The sequence below is a fragment of the Neovison vison genome, chromosome X (genome assembly GCF_020171115.1).
Source record: "Neovison vison isolate M4711 chromosome X, ASM_NN_V1, whole genome shotgun sequence".
Taxonomy (NCBI): Eukaryota; Metazoa; Chordata; class Mammalia; order Carnivora; family Mustelidae; genus Neogale; species Neogale vison.
The window spans coordinates 86451909-86475562 of record NC_058105.1 but is presented as its reverse complement, the minus strand read 5'-3'; the positions used below and the strand labels follow the sequence as shown (position 1 = coordinate 86475562).

Here is a 23654-nt window from a genome sequence, read left to right as displayed (position 1 = left end):
ATGCAGCCACAAAGCTGGTGCCATTTCTTTTCCAAGTGTTTAGAAGGATTCATTGGTTGAGCAATCCATGCCCCCAATTTTCTTTGTGGGAAGGTATTTTTTTTAAAGATTTTATTTATTTATTTGACAGAGAGAGATCACAAGTAGGCAGAGTGGCAGACAGAGAGAGAGGAAGGGAAGCAGGCTCCCAGCTGAGCAGAGAGCCCGACGCAGGACTCCATCCCAGGACCCTGAGATCACGACCCGAGTGGAAGGCAGCGGCCCCACCCACTGAGCCACCCAGGCACCCTGTGGGAAGGTTTTTAATGATCTGTCATTTTAACAAAAAATTTTTTAAAGATTTTATTTATTTATTTGATAGACAGAGATTGCAAGTAGGCAGAGAGGCAGAGAGGCAGACAGAGAGAGAGGAGGAAGCAGGCTCCCCGCTGAGCAGAGAGCCCGATGCGGGGCTCTATCCCAGCACCCTGGGATCATGACCTGAGCCAAAGGCAGAGGCTTTAACCCACTGAGCCACCCAGGTGCCCCCGTTTTAAGAAATTTTAATATCAAATGTATTTCCTATTTCTTCTGTCTGATTTGGTAAGTTGTTTCTCTCCAGGAATTTTTCTTTTTATGTAAATCTTCAAATTTGTTAATGTAAAGTTGTCCATAACAATATTACACCAGCAACCTTTAAATATATATGTCTTGAATGTTATCATCTCATTCATTCTAGATATTGTAATTTATGCTTTCTCTATTTTCCTTGATCAGTCATGCTATTGGTTTAACAGACATAACCTTTGCAAATAAATTTTTAGTTTTATTTCGTATACTCTATGTCTGTTTTTCTATTTCACTGATATCCTCATTTCTAAATTTTTTAGTTCATTAAGCTTTAATGTAATTGCTGATATATTTCTGTTTAAATCTACCATCATAGGATTTGCTTCTGTGTCTCCCATGTGTTTGGTGTCATTTTTGTTTGGTTGCTTTGTCACCTTCTGAATAACCAAGTTTGTTTTGTCACCTTCTGACATTTCCTCTTCAGTACCAAGTTATATGTACAATTCTTTTTCTTTTAGTGGCTTTTCTCAAGAATACACTATGAATTTTGCTTATTAGTACATAATTTTTGTAGATACTTCCACTATCCCAGTAAAGTGCAAGGATAGTAAAACACCTTAGTTCCCCTCACGTTCCTCATCTTCTGTGTTATTTTAAAAATGTATTTTAATTTTAAATATATTTTCAGGTCCATATGAAATTATTGCCGTTTTTTAATAACCAATATTCATTTAGAATAACCCATATATTTTCCCCTTCAATTTATGTTTCCATTGGTGATCATTTCACTCTACCTGAAGGATGTCCATTCTGCCCCATTCTCTCTCCTTCCTCTCTGCCTGCGTCTGACTAAAATTCAATTTATTATTATTATTATTATTATTATTATCATCATCATTATTAAGTAGGTTCCACACTGGGCTTAAGCCCAACATGTGGCTTGAACTCATGACCCCGGGATTGAGACCTAAGCGGAGATCAAGGGTCAGACACTTAACTGAGTGAGCCACCCAGTCACTCCTGAAATTAAATATATGTTATACATATTCTCTATTTCTCATGTATCTTACACTGACTTTTTGGCCTTCTGTCCTTTTTGCTTTCTCCTTCTCATTCTGGATATTTTATTTTTTATTTTTTTATTAATATATAATGTATTATTTGTTCCAGGGGTACAAGTCTGTGAATCATCAGTCTTACACAATTGACAGCACTCACCATTATTTTTCATTTTTTTAAAAAAATTGTATTATTATGCTTAATTAGCCAACATATAGTACATCATTAGTTTTTGATGTAGTGTTCAGTGCTCATCCCAACAGGTGCTTTCCTTAATATCTGTCACCCAGTCACCCCATCCTCCCACCCTCCTTCCTTCCATAACCCTCAGTTTGTTTCCCAGGGTCCAGAGCCTCTCATGGTTTTTCTCCTTCTCTGATTTCTTCCCATTCTTTTTTCCCTCCCTTCCCCTGTGGTCCTGTGCACTATTCCTTATATTCCACATACGAGTGGAACCATAGGATAATTGTCTTTCTCTCCTTGATTTATTTCACTTGGCATAATCCCTTCCAGTTCCATCCATGTTGATGCAAGTGGTTCATTCTGGATATTTTAATCTGATATATTTTCCAGTTCCTATTCCTCTCTTTTGTCTTACCTCATTCTAAATAAATCTGTTGTATTTTTAATTCATTATTTTATTTTTATTTCTAAAATTTTATTGTGTAATTTTTAAAATTTATTAATTTATTTATTTTCAGCATAACAGTATTCATTGTTTTTTGTACCACACCAAGTCCTTCATGTAATCCATTCCCTCTCCAATACCCACCACCTGGTTCCCCCAACCTCCCACCCCTCGCCACTTCAAACCCCTCAGATAGTTTTTCAGAGTCCATAGTCTCTCATAGTTCACCTCCCCTTCCAATTTCCCCCAACTCCCTCCTCCTCTCTAACTCCCCTTGTCCTCCTTAAATATTTACCTGGTGAGATTCTTTTCATCTATTTTCTTAAATTCTAAAATCTGGATCATTTATGGGTCTGTTCTTTTTCTTTTTTTCTTTTTCACTGGGGATCCATTCATTTAGTCCTATTGTTCATGGGCTGCTACTTCATATATAAAACATGTTGAAATCACTTAAGGTTTTGACCTCCATAAAAGAACTACTTTTGCTCTCTGGCATAAAATTATAATAGGAGAAGGTCATCTTAATTCCTGAAGCTAGACTAGCTAATCCCCTTCTCAATTTACTTTTGATATTTGTATTATTTTTCACTTTGACCATTTTCATAATGCTTGCCTTCTATTCTGTGCTCATAACCTCCTAATGGTTTAGTGTTCATTCTAGTTGTAAATAGGTTTAGTGTTCAGCCTTCATTATACTCACACTTTTTAAATTCCTGGTTTATGCATTAGTATTCATCTATGAGTTAGACTTCATCATTAAGCACTGTGATTATTCTTTTAATAGGTTCCTTCCATATATTCTTTCATGTTTGACAATGTGCATAAGTTACCTTCATATTCAACAGCTATTTTGGTTGTGTATGATACTTTTGAGTTATAGTTAGTCCACTCACAGTTTTATGACATTGCTCCATCGACCTCTGCCATGAAATGTTGGTGTGGCAAAATCTGAGCTCAAACTAATTTTTCCACTTTGTAGGCGATTTGCCTTCTCTACTTGGCCATATGAATAATTATGTTTTTATACTTCCATCTAAATAACTTAGTCTGGATTCATCACTGTCATTATTTTTCAACACATTTTTCCAATATATGGTGTGCTTTTATGAGCCAGAACTTCAGCATGTCTTTTACTTCAAGAGAAATTTCTTACACTATTGAAATTTTAATAGATTTCATATATTTTAGGGATCCAATTAGGCTAATTTTCTATTAACTTGTTTCCCATTTTTATGATTTTCCTAACTGCTTAATTTTCCTGTTTTCTTTCTTTAAAAAAGATTTTGGGCTGCCTGGGTGGCCCAGTGGGTTAAGCCTCTGCCTTCAGCTCAGGTCATGATCTCAGGATCCTGGGATCGAGTCCCACATTGGGCTCTCCGCTAGGCAGGGATCCTGCTTCCATCTTCCCCCCCTTCTTGCCCCTCTGCCTAATTGTGATCTCTCTCTGTCAAATAAATAAAATCGTTTTAAAAAAATATTTACTTATTTGTGTGAGAGAGAGCACAAGCAAGGGGAGCACCAGAGGAATAGGGAGAAGAAGGCTCCCCACTAAGATAGGAGCCTGATTCAGAACTTGACTCCAGGATCCTGAGATCATGACTGGAGCCAAAGGCAGCCACTTAAGGACATTAGGAGAAGGAAGGGAAAAATGAAGGGGGGAATTGGAGGGGGAAACAAACCATGAGAGACTATGGACTCTGAGGAAAAAATCGAGCATTTTAGAGGGGAGGGGAGTGGGGAAATGGGTTAGCCTGGTGATGGGTATTATTAAGGAAAGCATGTACTGCATGGAGCACTGGGTGTTATACACAAACAAAGAATCATGGAACACTACATCAAAAACTAATGATGTGCTGTATGGTGACTAACATAATAATAATAATAATAAAAAAAGACACCCCAACTGAGCCACCCAAGCATCCCAATTTTCCTGTTTTCTTTCTTTGCACTCACTGTTATGATCACAGTCCAGTTTCTTCTTAAAATTATTCATTTTTAAAAATTATTCATTTTAAAATAAACATTTTATTTTGGAAGAATTTTAGATTCACAGAAAAATTGTGAAGATAGTACAGATTGCATAGAGTTTCCTTTATTATGAGCATCTTACATTAGTGTGGTAAATTTGCCACAATTAGTGAATCAATAGTAGTACTTGCTAACTAAAGTCCACACTTCCTTGGTTTTACCTACTCTCTTTCTGTTATAAGATTCCATCCACACTGGTAAAAAAATTCCATCCAACATACCACGTTATCATGTCTACTTAGTTTCCTCCTGTGTGTGACAGTTCCTTAGTCTTTCTTTGTTTTTGATGACTTTGACAATATTGAAGAGTATTGCTCAGATACTTTGCAGAATGTCCCCAAATTGTGTTTTGTCTTATGTTGGTTTCATGATTAGACTGGGGTTATGGAATATCACAGATGTTAAGTGTCATTATCAGCACATGATATTAAGGGTGCATACTATCAACATGATTTATCACTGCTGAGGTTAACTTTAATTGTCTGGCTGAAGTACAGTATGGCAGGTTTCTTCACGAGAAAGTTACTCTTTTTTTCCACTTTTCCATACTTTAGTCTTTGGGATTAAGTCATTTTGAGCAGCTCACACTTAAGGAGTGGAGACTATGTTCAACCTCCTTGAGCATGGAGATTCTATAAATAATTATTTGAAATTTTTAACCATGGGAAATTTGTCTATTCACCTCCATTTATTTTCTTCAATCACTTATTATTATGGGTACATATTTTATGTTTTAGATTATAATTCAATACTATTTTGTTTATTTTTTCCCTGAGTTGTTTCAGCCTTGGCCACTAGAATATCTTTCAATTAGCTCCTGTGTTTCTTTGACTTAACCCTGTTATCGATTTTTTTTTTCAGTACTTCCGTACTTTCAGTACTTTTTCACTTTCTGGTACTACAAGATGCTCCATACTCATGTTGTATATTTCCTCCTTCAGTACTAGAATTAATCATTTCTTCAAGAAGCCCTGATTCCTTCCATGAGAGAATGATATTAGAAATCAAGGCCTGTAGAGAACAAATAGATGGTTTCCAGAGGGAAGGTGGTTGGGGGAATGGGTGAAATAGGTGATGGGGATTAAGGAGTGCACTTGTGATGGGTGCCCGGTGTTGTATGGAAGTGTTAAATCACTCTATTGTATGCCTGAAACTAACATTACACTGTATGTTAACTACCTGGAATTAGAATAAAGACTTTAAAAAAGTCAAAGAAAGCAGGGTTTGGGTATGAGGTAGCTGATGTTATTCCTACTTTTTTTCTTGGTTGCTTTTCTTCCTATTTCTTACAATGGTGTTTTGTGTTTGTTTGTTTTTGTATTTGTTTTAGTTCTTGGTTTATTTCCTAAGCTCAGAAATTTTCCCTTTCATCACATTCTGTTAGTCTAATTTCCTGTCTTTGAGCTAGTGTTTAAGTGAATGTGTATTATGGATAAATTATTCTGTATTATGAAATACTTACAGAGAATAGTTCATTTATTTCCTTTGGGTAATTCTTCTTTCTTGACTCTTCTATTCCTTACTCCTTCTTCAAGGATCATCAATATACTGATTTCCAAACAAGATAGATTAGTTTTGCCTGTTTTAATAATTTATATAAATGGATTCAGACAGATTGAATTATTTAATGTCTAAGTTCTTTAAAGTTATATTTGCATGATTCATCTTGGTTGATGTATGTAGCTGTAGATCATTGATTCATATAGTATGATATGAATATAATGTAATTTATGTATCTATTTCACTATGGCATTTGATTAGTTTCAAGACAGTTGAGAGAAAGAGCAAGAGACAGATTAGTAATAGATCTATCATCCTTTTCTTCTATTTGCTCTTTTTTTACACAAGTTTCCCATCTTATCTAAGAGTACTAAGCTTTCTAGATGAAAATCTGTCCACATGCAGAAATCCACAAACAGGAAACCCAAGAATCAAAAATCATGAGTGTTGGGAATCAACATGTTCAAAGACAAAGTCTTTGAAAAAAATTTGAACTTTCTATGTAGACAATAATATCATCTGCAAATAAAATTAAGTTTGTATATTTCTTTCTAGTTGTATCTCTTTTTTACTCCAACTTATTTTTTAAAATTTTCTTGTGTTATATTAATCACCATAAAATACATCATTAGTTTTTGATGTAGCATTCCAAGATTCATTGTTTATGTACAACACCTAGTGCTCCATGCAATATGTGCCTTCCTTAATACCCATCACCAGACTCACCTAACTTCCACCTCAGTCCCCTCTAAAACCTTCAGTTTGTTTCTCAGAGTTTATAGCCTCTCATGCTTCATCTTCCCCTCTGATTTCCCTCAGTTCACTTTTCCTTTCCTTCTCCTCATGTCTTCCATGTTATTCCTTATGTTCCACAAGTAAGTGAAACCATATATAATTGACTTTCTCTGCTTTGCCTATTTCACTCAGCATAATCTTATCCAATCCCATCCATATTGATGCAAAAGTTGGGTATTCATCCTTTCTGATGGCTGAATAATAGTCCATTGTATATATGGACCAAATCTTCTTTATCCATTCATCTGTTGAAGGGCATCTTAGCTTTTTCCACAGTTTGGCTAATGTGGACATTGCTACTATGAACATTGGGGGTACATATGGCTCTCATTTTCACTACATCTGTATCTTTGGTGTAAATACCCAGTAGTATAATTGCCAAGTCATAGGGTAGCTCTATTTGTAATTTTTTGAGTTATCTCCACACTGTTTTCCAAAGTGGCTGCACCAACTTGCATTCCCACAAACAGTGTAAGAGGATTCCCCTTTCTCCACATCCTCTCCATCATTTGTTGTTTCTTGCCTTGTTAATTTTTCTCATTCTAACTGCTGTAAGGTGGTATCTCAATGTGGTTTTGATTTTACTTTCCCTGATGGCTAGTGATGATGAATATTTTTTCATGTGTCTGCTAGCCATTTGTATGTCTTCACCGAAGAAGTGTCTGCTCATGTCTTTTTTTAAATTTTTTAAATAAACATATAATGTATTATTAGCCCCAGGGATACAGGTCTGTGAATTGTCAGGTTTACACACTTCACAACACTCACCATAGCACATACCCTCCCCAATGTCCATAACCCCACCACCCTCTTCTGACCCCCCTCCCCCCAGCAACCCTCAGTTTGTTTTGTGAGATTAAGAGTCTCTTATGGTTTGTCTCCCTCCCAATCCCATCTTGTTTCATTTATTCTTTTCCTTCCTCCCAAGCCCCCCACATTGCATCTCCACTTCCTCATATCATGGAGATCATATGACAGTTGTCTTTCTCCAATTGACTCATCTCGCTAAGCATAATACCCTCCAGTTCCATCCACATCATCGCACATGGCAAGATTTCATTTCTTTTGATGGCTGCATAGTATTCCTATATATATATATACCACATCTTCTTTATCCATTCATCTGTTGATGGACATCTAGGTTCTTTCCATAGTTTGGCTATTGTGGACATTGCTTCTATAAACATACAGGTGCACATGCCCCTTCAGATCACTACGTTTGTATCTTTAGGGTAAATACCCAGTAGTGCAATTGCTGCGTCATAAGGTAGCTCTATTTTCAAATTTTGAGGAACCTCTATGCCGTTTTCCAGAGTGGTTGCACCAGCTTGCATTCCCACCAACAGTGTAGGAGGGTTCCCCTTTCTCTGCATCCTTGCCAGCATCTGTCACTTCCTGACTTGTGAATTTTAGCCATTCTGACTGGTGTCAGGTGGTATCTCATTGTGTTTTGTTTTGTTTTGTTTTGTTTTTTAAGATTTTATTTATTTATTTGACAGAGATCACAAGTAGGCAGAGAGGCAGGCAGAGAGAGAGAGGAGGAAGCAGGCTCCCCACTGAGCAGAAAGCCCAATGCAGGGCTCGATCCCACGACCCTGAGATCATGACCTGAGCCGAAGGCAGCAGCTTAACCCACTGAGCCACCCAGGTGCCCTCACTGGGGTTTTGATTTGTATTTCCCTGATGCCAAGTGATGTGGAGCACTTTTTCATGTGTCTGTTGGCCATCTGGATGTCCTCTTTGCAGAAATGTCTGTTCCTGTCCTCTGCCCATTTCTTGATTGGATTATTTGTTCTTTGGGTGTTGAGTTTGCTAAGCTCTTTATAGATTTTGGATACTAGCCCTTTATCTGATATGTCATTTGCAAATATCTTCTCCCATTCTGTCAGTTGTCTTTTGGTTTTGTTAACTGTTTCCTTTGCTGTGCAAAAGCTTTTGATCTTGATGAAATCACAATAATTCATTTTTGCCCTTGCTTTCCTTGCCTTTGATGATGTTTCTAGGAAGAAGTTGCTGTCGGCTGAGGTCGAAGAGGCTGCTGCCTGTGTTCTCCTCAAGGATTTTGATGGATTCTTTTCTCACATTGAGGTCCTTCATCCATTTTGAGTCTATTTTTGTGTGTGGTGTAAGGAAGTGGTCCAGTTTCTTTTTTCTGCATGTGGCTGTCCAATGTTCCCAACACCATTTGTGGAAGAGACTGTCTTTTTTCCATTGGACATTCTTTCCTGCTTTGTCAAAGATTAATTGACCATGGAGTTGAGGGTCTACTTCTGGGCTCTCTATTCTGTTCCACTGATCTATATGTCTATTTTTGTGCCAGTACCATACTGTCTTGATAATGACAGCTTTGTAAGAGCTTGAAGTCCGGAATTGTGATGCCACCAACTTTGACTTTCTTTTTCAATATTCCTTTGGCTATTCGAGGTCTTTTCTGGTTCCATATAAGTTTTAGGATTATTTGTTCCGTTTCTGTTCATGTCTTTTTCCCATTTTTTTTTACATGATTGTTTTTTGGGGGGTGTTGAGTTTGAGAAGTTCTTTATAGATCTTGAATATCAGCCCTGTGTCTGTAGTGTCATTTGAGAATATCGTCTCCCATTCTGTGGGTTGCTTCTTAGTTTTGTTGATTGTTTCCTTTGCCATACAGAAGCTTTTTATCTTAATAAAGTCCCCCAAATTCCAGCTAGCTAACATATAGTGAAGGATTAGTTTCAGGTGTAGTGTTTAGTGATTCATCACTTACATATAACACTTGGTGCTCATCGTAACAAGTGCATTCCTTAATACCCATCATCCCATCATCTATTTAAAGCATAACCCATCCACCTCCCTTTCAGTAGCCATAAGTTTGTTTTCTATAGTCAAGAGTCTGTTTCTTGGCTGGCCTCTCTTCCCCCACAAACTATGTTCATTTATTTTGTTTCTTGAACGAGTGAAACCATATGGCATTTCTTTCTCTGATTATGTTTTTTCACTTAGCATAATACTCTCTAGCTCCATCCATGTCATTGCAAAGGGCAAGATTTCATTCTTTTTGGTGGCCAAGTAATATTCCATTATATATGATATATTACATATTAGTAATTATTATAATATATAATCGTTAATTATTATCAACAAAATATATAAAATTTTATATATATATATATATATATATATATATATATATATATATATATAAAATCTTCTTTAACCATTCCTCAGTCAATGAATATTTGGGCTCTTTCCATAACTTGGCTATTGTTGATAATGCTACTGTAAACATCAGGGTACATGTATCCCTTCAAATCAGTATTTTGGTATCCTTTGGGTAAATACCTAGTAGTGCAATTGCAAGGTCTAATGTAGTTCTATTTTTCACATTTAAAGAAATATCCATACTGTTTTTCAGATTTAAAGAAATATCCATACTGTTTTTCAGAATGGCTGCACCAGTTTGCATTCACTCCAAAAATGCACAAATGTTTTGCTGTCTCTGCATCCTCTCTAATACCTATTGTTTCTTGTGATGTTGATTTTAGCCATTCTGACTGGTGTGAGGTGATATCTTATTCCTATTTTGATTTGTATTTCCCTGATAATAGTGATGTTGAGTTTCTTTTTCTGTGTATAACCATCTGGATGTGTTCTTTGGAAAAACATCTACTCAATGTCTTCTGCCCAATTCTTAACTTGATTATTTGTGTTTTGGGTTTTGAGTTTGATAAGTTCTTTGTAGATTTTGGATACTAACTCTCCTTCTCCACGGGAGCACTGTTATGCCTGTTGGGCTCTACATCTGCCATTGTTTGGACTTGCTAAAACTTCAGTCTTTTATAATCAGTCTCTGTTGATTATAAAAACTCGGGATAATTAGTCCCTCTCAATTCCCCAGTGAGTAGTTTTGGGGAAATACTTTTCTTGTGCAATTCCCTGCGCACTGCTCTCTCTCTCCCTTTCTCTCCTCTTTCCATGTCCAAAGGCTCCCTCCTCTGCAGCATCCTTGATTCTTTTATCCCCCTGAATAAGGAGTCTGCATTTCCTACCTTCCACGATGTGGCCTCTTTTCTCCCTCTAGTTATGAGTTTGTTCTCTCCGTCCTCAGATCAATTTCTTGGGTGTTTACAATGATCTGTTTATTTAGCTGTGTTTGAGGGACAAGGCAAGAATGGAATATCCCTACTGCTCTATTTCTGTGACTTATTTAGTTTACAATAGGAAGCTTCTATCTCTTATTAATCCCTATTGTGTTTTAATTTGCACTTACCTAATGGCTAATTATGTGGAGAATCTTTACTTGTGCTTATTTAACAATTTTATTTCTTATTTAGAAAAATGTCTATTTAAATCTTCTTCCCTTTTTAAAATTGGGTTATTTATTTTTTTATTATTGAGTTATTAAATTAAATGTATGAATACAAGTCTCATATGAATACAAGTCTCTTATCAGACACATGATTTACAAATATTCTTTTCCATTCTGCGGGTAGTTTTTTCATGTTCTTAATGGTATTTGCAGCACACACTTTTAGATTTTGATGTAGCTCACTTTATTGAGATTTTATTTATTTTTACTACATTTAATTACTTTTTAAATTAATTATGTATTTAACCTTGGGGAACAATTTTATATTTCAAATATCAAGATTTCAGAACCACTTAAAGATAGAAAAAGCTTTGGATGGATTTACATGGAACTACAGATAAGAAAGACATTGGGGTTGGAAACAGGCTTAGACAAAGTGATAAAGGGAAATTTATAATTTTTACTTGGTGTGTTAGAAATATAAATTAACAAAAAGGCTAAGTGTATTTTTTTTAAGATTTTATTTATTTATTTGTCAGACAGAGATCCCAAGTAGGCAGAGAGGCAGGCAGAGACAGAGGAGGAAGCAGGCTCCCTGCTGAGCAGAGAGCCCGATGCGGGGCTCGATCCCAGAACACGGGCCTCGATCCCAGGACCCGGGGATCGTGACCTGAGCCTAAGGCAGAGGCTTTAACCCACTGAGCCAGCCAGGCGCCCCGGCTAAGTGTATTTTTTATATTTACTTCATTGAATTACAAATTATCCAAATTCCATATTCAATTCAATTCAAGGACATACTTTTTTTGTGCACTGTTATAATTATTTGGTATATATTAGTGAACAGAAAAGACAGGGTTCCTGGACCTTAAGGAGTTTACATCCTAATAGAGACAGATAACAAACTATAAACAGAGAGTAAATTAATTATATGATCCATTAGATGGTAATGAGCTGGGAGGAAAGAAAATGTAGAGTGGAGGAAGGGATCAGGAGCACAGGTCAAGTCCAAGAGGTGAGAAAAGAGGAAAAATTGCTGTATTAAATGGAGTAGGCCTCCTTGAGAAAGTGAGATTTAACCAGATTGAAAGAAGATTGAGAGAACATGCCAAGTGCATCTGGGGCAACATCTCAGGCAGTAAAAATAACTGGATTGCAGCCATGAGGCAGGAAGGTGCCTGGCCAACCAGGTGGGATAATAGTGAGGTAAAAGGTTAGAGAGATGAGTAGGAAGGGAGAAAAATTAGATCAGCCTTACAGGCATGATTAGTACATTTGAAGTAAACAAGAAAACTTTACAGGGTTTTGAGTAGAGATCTAATATCATTTGATTTATAAAATACTCACTGGTATTAAGCATAATTAACTCTAGGGAATAAGAATAAGCACTAGGGAATTTTCTTTTGATAAAGTGCAGATTTATTGGACTAGCCCTTCTATAGATAGTGTTGTAAATGCTAGGCAATATAGAATAGCTAATTATTTGATGGCCAAAACCAGATGGCAAAACAACAACAACAAACAAAGCAGCAGGCAGGCAAATATCTAACTTCTTGAATTCCATGCAGGGAATGAACCTGACCTATAGTCACATCTGGGAGAGTGAACCCAAGACTGGTTAAGTAGGAGAAGTGAAATATAAGCATGTAAATCATAACACATATCTTTATTTTGCTGTATGTTTTCTTTTTTAAAAGATTTTATTATTTATTTGATAGAGAGAGAGATTACAAGTAGGCAGAGAGGCAGGCAGAGAGAGAGGGGGAAGCAGGCTCCCTGCTGAGCAGACAGCCCAATGTGGGGCTCAATCCCAGAACTCCGAGACCATGACCTGAACCGAAGGTGGAGGCTTAACACACTGAGCCACCCAGGCGCCCCTTGCTGTATGTTTTCTTATGTAGACAAGTAGTACTTATTAGATATTAAAAATTTTAAAAAAATTCTTTATTATTCTTAATACACTTATGTCTGATAAAGAATATATTAGTAGATCAAAAACAAAACAAACAAAACAACCTCATACTTAGTAGCATTTACCATGATGCTGACTAGCAGCATGTCAGAAATGCTCTTCCCTTTCTTCAGCAACTTCTCCGATTTTACACCAAACTGAAAATAAACAATGAATAGTAGAGAACAGCTAATTTAAAAGTTTGAACCCAAATATTTGGGGGTAAATTAAATGGGCATACTCTCTGGTGTAAACACCGATCACCTGGCATGTTTCTGGAGTCAGCCAAGCATTAGGGGAAATGTGCATGTAGATTTTGAGGCTCCTCTGTTGTGGTTCCCTTGTTTCCAAGATCTTCCTCTTTTCAGCTGCTCTGAAATCCCTAACTTTCATTTGCTAATACCTTAAATCAAAACAACTAAAGATTTCTGTTTGAGTTCTAGCCACTCTAATACTATGCAGATGTGACACTTTCTGGGATAAACTATACAAGCATGGCTCTTGCCCAGGGAATTTTCCTTCCTTCAGTGGTCCAATTCCACACAATTCCTGCCAGGTTTATGCTGATGTGGATCACTTTTTACCACTTTTGGTTTGGTAGCATATTAAAAAACCTATTGTGTAACCCGAAGTCATAAAAATTTACTCCAATGTTTTCTTCCAAAAATTCAGTTTTAGCTCTTGCATTTAGGTTGATGATCCACTTTGAATTGAGATTTGTGTAGAGGTACAACTTCACGTTTTGCATGTGGATACCCAGTTGTCTCAGTATAATTTTTTGAAAAGGTTATTCTTTCACAATATAATTGTCTTGCCATCTGAGTGGAAATTGACAACAAATACAAGGGATTAATAGACTCTCAACTCTATTCTATTTAGCTGTGTCTATTCTTCTGCTAGTATAACACTGTCCTGATTACCACACCTTTGTAATTAAATTTTTATGTTGGGAAGTATGAGTCTTCCAAATTTGTTCTTCCCTTTTTAGATTAATTTGGCTATTTTGTGTCCCTTTTAGTACAATAAAATTTTTAGAATCACCTTGTCAATTTCTTTTTCATAATTGTCATTGTTTGAATTATTTAAAATTATTAGGTTATTTTAAAAAAATTAATTTTTTACATTTATTTTCAGCATAACAATAGTCATTATTTTTGCACCACACCCAGTACTCCATGCAATCCGTGCCCTCTCCAATACCCACCACCTATTTCCTCCAACCTCCCACCCCACTGCCACTTCAAACCCCTCAGATTGTTTTTCAGAGTCCATAGTCTCTCATGGTTCACCTCCCCTTCCAATTTCCCCCAGCTCCCTTCTCCTCTCCAACTCCCCATGTCCTCCATGCTATTTGTTATGCTCCACAAATAAGTGAAACCATATGATAATTGACTCTCTCTGCTTGACTGATTTCATTCAGCATAATCTCTTCCAGTCCCATCCATGTTGCTACAAAAGTTGGGTATTCATCCTTTCTGATGGAGGCATAATACTCCATAGTGTATATGGACCACATCTTCTTTATCCATTCGTCTGTTGAAAGGCATCTTGGTTCTTTCCATAGTTTGGCGACCATGGCCATTGCTGCTATAAACGTTGGGATACAGATGCCCTTCTTTTCACTACATATGTATCTTTGGGGTAAATACCCAGTAGTGCAATGGCAGGATCATATTATGTTAGTTTTGAACCTACTATAAACGTAAACAATATTTGGATTGTTCATTCTTAGGTTATAGGAATACAAATGATAGTCACCATACAGTACATCATTAGTTTCTGATGTATGGTGATTATCATAAAACAATAAAAAAATTAAAAAATAAAATCCTTTAAAAAAGGAATACAAATGATATTTGCATTGATTTTGTATCCTAAAACTTTGAAGAATTTATTATTTCTAATTGTTTTTAGTGATTCTTTGGAATCACTATATACATTATATACAAGGTCATGTCATTGTAAAGAAGACAATCTAAATTGGCTTTCTCGGGGCGCCTGGGTGGCTCAGTGGTTTAAGCCTCTGCCTTAAGCTCGGGTCATGATCTCAGGGTCCTGGGATCGAGCCCCACATTGGGCTCTCTGCTCAGCGGGGAGCCTGCTTCCCCCTATCTCTCTGCCTGCCTTCTGCCTACTTGTGATCTCTCTCTGTCTATCAAATTACAAAAAAAAAAAAAAAACCTCTAAATTGGCTTTCTAATCTGGACATTTTATTTCTTTTTCTTGCTTGGTACTGTCTAGAATCTCCAGTACAACTTGAAAAAAAAAAAAAAGAAGTGGTGAAAATGGATAACTTTGTTCTAAATAATAAGGGAAAGTATTCAATTTTTCACATTGAAATATGATGTTAATTGTGGGGAGTTGTTGTAGATGCCCTTTATCTGGTTGAGGAAGTCCTTATCTTTTCCTAGCTTTTTGAGTGATTCTATCATGAAAGGTGTGATATTTTGTTACATACTTTTTCCTGCTTGTATAAGATGATCATGTGAGGTTTGTCCATTAGCCTGTTAATGTGGTATATTGTATTAATTGTTTTTGAGGTGTTAAACCCACTCTCCGTTCCTGGGATAAATCTCACTTGGACACACTGTATAAAGCTTTTTATATGTAACTGGAATCAGTTTGCTAGTATTCTGTTCGACTTTTTTTTTTAAGATTTTATTTATTTATTTGAGAGAGAGAGAATGAGAGAGAGAGAGAGAGAGAGAGAACATGAGAGTGTAGAGGTCAGAGGGAGAGCAGACTCCCTGCAAGCAGGAAGCCCAATGCGGGATTTGATCCTGGGACTTCAGGATCATGACCTGAGCTGAAGGCAGCTGCTCAACCAACTGAGTCACTCAGGCATCCCGAAGATTTTTTTTTAATTAACATACACTGTTATTTGTTTCAAAAGTACAGGTCTGTGATTCATAGCACCCTCCATAGCACATACCCTCCCAATGTTCATCACCTAGCCATCCCATCCCTCCCACCCCCCTTCCCCTCCAGCAGCCCTCAGTTTTTTTCCTGAGATTAAAAAGTGCCTAATGATTTGCATCCCTCTCTGATTTCCTCTTTTTTCATTTTTACCTCCCTTCCCCTTATGATCCTCTGTCTTGTCTCTCAAATTCCTCATATCAGTGAGATCATATGATAATTGTCTTTTTCTGATTGATTTATTTTGCTTAGCATAATAAACTCTAGTCCCATCCATTTCATTGCCAGTGGCCAGATTTCATTTTTGATGGCTGCATAGTATTCCCTTGTGTGTATATACCACCTCTTCTTATCCATTCATCTCTTGATGGACATCTAGGTTCTTCCCATTATTTAGCTATTGTGTACATTGCTGCTATAAACATTCAGGTTGCAAGGTTTTTTTTATTAAAACATTAAAAATTTAAAAAAAAATTTAAAAATTACAATTGCAATAGGGTAACTCTATTTTCAACTTTTTGAGGAAACTCCATACTGTTTTCCAGTGTGGTTGCACCAGCTTGCATTCCCACCAAAAATGTAGGAGGGTTCGCCTTTCTCCACATCCTTGCCAACACCTGTCATTTCCTGACTGGTTAATTTTAGCCATTCTGAATGGTGTGAGGAGGTATCTCACTGTGGTTTTGATTTTTATTTCCCTGGTGCCAATTGATGTTGAGCACTTTATCATGTGTATGTTGGCCATTTGGATGTCCTCTTTGCAGAAATGTCTCTTCATATCTTCTGTCCATTTCTTCATTGGATTACATGTTCTTTGGGTGTTGAGTTTGATAAGTTCTTTATAGATCTTGGATACTAGCCCTCTATCTGATATGTCATTTGCAAGTACGTTCTCCCATTATGTTAGTTGTCTTTTAATTTTGTTGACTATTTCCTTTGCTGTGCAAAAGCTTTTGATCTTGGTAAAGTCCCAATAGTTCATTTTTGCCCTTGCTTCCCTTGCCTTTGGCTATGTTCCTAGGAAGAATTTGCTGAGGCTGAGGTTGAAGAGATTGCTGACTGTGTTCTCCTCTAGGATTTTGATGGATACCTGTCTCACATTGAGGTCTTTCATCCATTTTGAGTTTATTTTCAAGTGTGGTGTAAGGAAATGGTACAATTTTATTCTTCTGCATGTGGCTGTCCAATGTTCCCAACACCATTTGTTGAAGAGACTGTCTTTTTCCCATTGGTCATTCTTTCCTGCTTTGTTGAAGATTAGTTGACCATAGAGTTGAGGGTCTGTTTCTGGGCTCTCTATTCTGTTCCATTGATCTAGGTGTCTGTTTTTGTGCCAGTATCCTACTGTCTTGATGATGACAGCTTTGTAATACAGCTTGAAGTCTGGAATTGTGATGCCACCAACTTTGGCTTTCTTTTTCAACATTTTTCTGGATATTTGGGGTCTTTTCTGGTTCCATATAAATTTTAGGATTATTTGTTCCATTTATTTGAAAAACGCTGATGGTAAATTGATAGGGATTGCATTAAATGTGTAGATTGCTTTAGATAGCATAGACATTTTCATAGTATTAGTTCTTCCAATCCATGAGCATGGAATGTATTTCCATTTCTTTGTGTCTTCCTCAATTTCTTTCATGAGTACTCCATAGTTTTCTGAGTACAGATTCTTTGCCTCTTTGGTTAGATTTATTCATAGGTATCTTATGGTTTTGGGTGCAGTTGTAAATGGGATTGACTCCTTAATTTCACTTTCTTCTGTCTTGTTGTTGGTGTATAGAAATGCAACTGATTTCTGTGCATTGCTTTTATATCCTGATACTTTACTGAATTCTTGTATGAGTTCTAGCAGTTTTGGAGTGGAGTCTTTTGGATTTTCCATAAAGTATCATTTCATCAGCAAAGAGTGAGAGTTTGACTCCTTCTTTGCTGATTCAGATGCATTTTATTTCTTTTTGTTGTCTGATTCCTGAGGCTAGGATTTCTAGTACTATGTTGAATGGCAGTGGTGATAGTGGAACAGCATTGCTGTGTTCCCTACCTTAGGGGAAAAGCTCTCAGTTTTTCCCCATTGAGAATGATATTCGCTGTGGGTTTTTCATTGATGGCTTTGATGATATTGAGTTATGTACTCTCTATCCCTACACTGTGAAGAGTTTTGATCAAGAAAGGATACTGTACTTTGTCAAATGCTTTTGCAGCATCTATTGAGAGTATAGTATGTTTCTTGTTCTTTGTTTATTAATGTATTGTATCACATTGATTGATGTGTGGGTATTGATCCAAACTTGAAGCCCAGGAATAAATCCCATTTGATCATGGTGAATAATCCTTTTAATGTACAGTTGGATCTTATTGGCTAGTATTTTGGTGAGAATTTTTGGGTCCTTTCTCTTTTCTTTTTTATAAGTCTGGCCAGGGGTTTATCAATCTTATCAATTGTTTCAAAGAACCAGCTCCTAGTTTCATTCATTTGTTCTACTGTTCTTTTAGTTTCTATTTCATTGATTTCTGCCCTGATCTTTATTATTTCTCTTCTCCTGCTGGGTTTACGCTTTCTTTGCTTTTCTTCCTCCAGCTCCTTTAGGTATAAGGTTAGGTTGTGTATTTGAGACCTTTCTTGTTTCTTGAGAAAAGCTTATATTGCTATGTACTTTCCTCTCAGGACCACCTTTGCTGTGTCTCATAGATTTTGAACAGTTGTGTTTTCATTTTCATTTGCTTCTATGAATTTTTAAATTATTCTTTAATTTCCTCATTGGCCCATTCATTCTTTGGTAGGATGTTCTTTAGCTTCCATATATTTGAGTTCTTTCCAAGTTACCTCTTGTAATTGAGTTCTCATTTCAGAGTATTGCGGTCTGAAAATATGCAGGGAATGATCCCTGTCTTTTGGTATTGGTTGATACTTGATTTGTGATGCAGGATGTGATCAATTCTGGAGAGTGTTCCATGTGCACTAGAGAAGAATGTGTATTCTGTTGCTTTGGGATGAAATGTTCTAAATATATATGTGATGCCCATCTGATCCAGTGTGCCATTTAAAGCCTTTATTTCCTTGTTCATCTTTTCCTTAGATGATCTGCCCATTTCAGTGAGGGGGGGTGTTAAAGTCCCTTACTATTATTGTATTATTGTGATTTGTTTCTTTGATTTTTATGTTAATTGGTTTATATAGTTGGCTGCTCCCATGTTAGGGGCATAGATATTTAAAATTGTTAGATCTTCTTGTTGGACAGACGCTTTAAGTACAATATAGTGTCCTTCCTCATTTCTTATTATATTCTTTAGCTTAAAACCCAATTGATCTGATATAAGGATTGCCAACCCAGCTTTCTTTTGATGTTCATTAGCATGGTAAATTGTTTTCCACCCCCTCACTTTAAATCTGAGGTGGCTTTTGGTCTAAAGTGAGTTTCTTGTAGACAGTATATCGATGGATCTTGTTTTTTGTTTGTTTGTTTTTTTGTTTGTTTGTTTTTCCAAATCCATTCTGATACCCTGTGTCTTTTGATTGGGAGCATTTAGCCCATTTACATTCAGGGTAACTATTGAAATATATGAATTTAGTGCCATTGTATTGCCTGTAAGGTGACTGTTACTGTGTATTGTCTCTGTTCCTTTACGGTCTATTCCTTTTAGGCTTTCTTTGTGCCTAAGGACCCTTTTCAGTATTTCCTGGTGGGCTCATTTGGTGTTTAAAACTCTTTTAATTTTTGTTTGTCCCAGAAGATTTTTATCTCTCCTTCTAATTTCAATGACAGCCTAGCTGTATATAGTATTCTTGGCTGCATATTTTTCTCATTTAGTGCTCTGAATATATCATGCCCATCCTTTCTGCTCTGATATGTCTCTGTGGATAGGTCTGCTGTCAATCAAATATTTCTTTCATTGTAGGTTACAGACATCTTGTCCCAAGGTGTTTTCAGAATTTTCTCTTTGTCTCTGAGACTTGTAAGTTTTACTATTAGATGATGGGGTGTGGACCTTTTTTTTTTATTTTTTATTGTGACGGGAGTTCTCTGTGCCTCCTGGACTTTGATGTTTGTTCCCTTTGCCAAATTAGGGAAATTCTCTTCTATAAATTGTTCCAATATATCTTCTGCCCCCTCCACTTTCTTCTTCTTCTGGGATCCCAATTATTCTAATATTGTTTTTGTCTTATGGTATCACTTATCTCTTGAATTCTCCCCTCATGGTCCAGTAATTGTTTATCTCTCTTTTTCTCAGCTTCTTTATTCTCCGTCATTTGTTCTTCTATATCACTAGTTCTCTCTTCTGCCTCATTTATCCTAGTAGTAAGAGCCTCCATCTTTGATTGCACCTCATTAATAGTTTTTAAAATTTCAACTTGGTTAGACTTTAGTTCTTTTATTTCTTCAGAAAGGTTTTTATTTCTCCAGAAAGGGATTCTCTAGTATCTTTTATGCTTTTTTAAAAATTTATTTTCAGTGTAACAGTATTCATTGTTTTTGCACAACACCCAGTGCTCCATGCAATCCGTGCCCTCTCTAATACCCACCACCTGGTTCCCCCAACCTCCCATCCCCTGCCCCTTCAAAACCCTCATATCGTTTTTCAGAGTCCATAGTCTCTCATGGTTCACCTCCCCTTCCAATTTCCCTCAACTCCCTTCTCTTCTCCATCTCTTTTACGCTTTTTTTCAAGCCCAGATTGTATCTTCATAATCATCATTCTGAACTCTAGTTCTGACATATTACTAATGTCCATATAGAATAAGTCCATAGCAATTGGTACTGCCTCTTGTTCTTTTTTGAGGTGAGTTTTTCCACCTTGTCATTTTGTCCCAAGAAGAATAGATGAATGAGAGAACAAAATACTAAAAGGGTAACAGTGACCCTAGAAAAATATACGCCAACCAAATCAGAAGAGACCCAAAAATGGGGGAGAAGAAAGAAAAAAATATATGATTATGCTGGTGAATAGAACAGAGCCACCCACTTGACTTTGAGTGTATTTTGGCCTCTTAAAATAAACTGCCTCATAAAATTTTAAAGAAAGAAAAAAATATGTATGTATATGTATATGGGTAAACATGATGAAGGGATGGACTATGACTGCAAAGATTAAAATTAAAAATTATTTTAAAAAAGAAATTAATAAGATAAGTAGTCAGTTGAAAAAAGAAAAAAGAAGGGAGAGAATGTGATCAGGCTGGAAACTAGAACAAAGCCATATGCTAGATCTAGGGTATATTTTGGTCTGTTAGAAGAAACGTTATCCCAAAATTTTAAAGAAAGAAAAACTTACATGTATACAAAAAATAAGTTTAAATACAATGAAGGGATAGAATGTGAGTATAAAAATGAAAATTAAAAAAGGTTTTAAAAAGGTACTGAGAAGATAAAATAGTTAAAATAGGTTAAATTAGGAAAGTGTAAAAATTCAAAAGGAAAAGTATAGGAAAAGAAAAAATGACAATTTTTAAAATTTTTTATTTATTTTTAAATTTCTTTTCAGTGTTCCACTGGGTGTGGTTCATAAACAATGAATTCTGGAACACTGAAAAATAACAAAAACTTTAAAAATTTAACTTTTAAAGACTAAAGAATCATGGGGGAGGGAAGCCACGAACTCCATGTGCTATATTCCCCTAGCACTGGATTTTTGTAGTTCTCATTGATCAAACTTGATCTTGGCTGGATGTTCTTGCTGATCTTATGGGTGAGGGCCCTCTTACAGTGATTCTCAAATGTCTTTGCCTGAGGCAGAATTGTATTGCCCTTGCCAAGGGCCAGGCTAAGCAATTTGCTCAGGTTTGCCCTTGGTAGCTTTTGTTCCCTTAAAGCTTTCTGTACAGCTTTGGAGGACAAGAATGAAGATGGCATCCTCCCAATCTCTGGCCCTGGAGGAGCCAAGAGCTTGAGGGCATCCCTCTTCAGTGAGTCCTCAGAGAAAACCAGTCAATCACTCCTGTCTCCCTGGTCTCTGGCCACACTCCGTGCTCACCTGACCTGTGACTGAGCATTTGTATTTCTGGCATGTGGCCCCATTTGGAGTTTCCAAACCCAGCCGATTCCTGCAACACACTCCCATGCCCCTCCTCCCAGTGGGGGAAGAGGGGGTCTCCCGTGATCTGCCCTTAGTGGGATCCCTGCTCAAAGAGTAGTGGCCTGACTTTTCCTCAGATCATGGTTTATGGCAACCCCAACTGAGAGCCCCCTCCTTGGCTCCATCTTTGTAGCTGGCTTCCCTGCTGTGATACCTGGGAGCTCTGCCAGACTGAGGCACCCCTTGTCTTTCTGTGACCCCTGAAGGTCCTGAGACCACACTGACCCAGTGAGTATTCCACCCCCTGCTTAGCCACTGGAGTGACATCCCTCCACAGAGCAGACTTCTAAAAGTTCTGATTTTTCTGCTCTGATGCTCTCTCACTTGCCAGGAGCTGGCCCCTCCCCTGTGGTCTATCTTCCTGTATATCGCCTCTGATTCACTTTTCTGCCCCTTCCTGAAATTGGTCGCTTTTTTGTTCATAGAATTGCTATTATTCTTTCTTCCATCTCCTATTGAGTTTGTAGGAGTTCAGAATGGTTTGATAACTATCTAGCTGAATTCCTGGTAAATTTAGGTCTCCTATTCCTCTGCCATCTTACTATTCCCTCCTGTTCAAGATTTTCATTCAGATTTTTGTTGAAGCTTATTGTTCTAAACTTTTCTGTTTTTGTGATATCTTTGTCTGGCTTTGGCATAAAAGTACTACTGGCCTCATAAATTAAAAAGTATTTCATTCTCTGCTATTTTTTGGAAGATGTATTGAAAAATTGGTAATAATTCCCATTAAATTTTTGGTACAAGCAGTGCTAGGACTTTTCTTTGTGGGTGGTTTTTAAGTTATTACTTCAAAGACCTTATTTGCTATAGATTTATGCAGATTCTATATTTCCTCTGTAGTAGATTTTGGTAGTTTTTGTTTTTTAGGAATTTGTCCATTTTATCCAACCTATCTAACATGAAAGCATGAAATTGTTTATAGTATTCCCTTATAATTATTTTAGTATCTATATAGTTATTATGGATATCCCCACTTTCATTTTTGGTTTTAGCACTTTGAGTCTTTTAAAATTTTGTCATCATAGCTAGAGGTTTGTCAATTTTTTTTTAATCTTGTTCACTTTTTTTAATTTATTTTTTTGAATTTTTTTAAATTTTTTATTTCTTTTCAGCATAACAGTATTCATTGTTTTTGCAGCACACCCAGTGCTCCATGTAAGCCGTGCCCTCTATAATACCCACCACCTGGTTCCCCCAACCTCCCCTCACCACCCCTTCAAAACCCTCAGACTGTTTTTCAAAGTCCATAGTCTCTCATGGTTCACCTCCCCTTCCAATTTCCCTCAACTCCCTTCTCCTCTCCATCTCCCCTTGTCTCCATGCTATTTGTTATGCTCCACAAATAAGTGAAACCATATGATAATTGACTCTCTCTGTTTGACTTATTTCATTCAGCATAATCTCTTCCAGTCCCATCCATGTTGCTACAAAAGTTGGGTATTCATCCTTTCTGATGGAGGCATAATACTCCATAGTGTATATGGACCACATCTTCCTTATCCATTCGTCCATTGAAGGGCATCTCGGTTCTTTCCACAGTTTGGCGACCGTGGCCATTACTGCTATAAACATTGGGGTACATATGGCCCTTCACTACATATGTATCTTTGGATAAATACTCAGTAGTGCAATGGCATGGTCATAGAGAAGCTCTATTTTTAATTTCTTGAGGAATATCCACACTGTTCTCCAAAGTGGCTGCATCAACTAGCATTCCCACCAACAATGGAAGAGGGTTCCCCTTTCTCCACATCCTCTCCAACACATGTTGCTTCCTGTCTTGCTAATTTTGACCATTCTAACTGGTGTAAGTTGGTACCTCAATGTGGTTTTAATTTGAATCTTCCTGATGGCTAGTGATGAGGAACATTTTT

General features: G+C 36.9%; 1 pseudogene; it reads right to left on the bottom strand.

The window, feature by feature from the left end:
* Positions 1-13540, bottom strand: part of LOC122896637 — a 28602-nt pseudogene extending 15062 nt beyond the window's left edge.
* Between the last annotated feature and the right edge of the window lie 10114 nt (positions 13541-23654).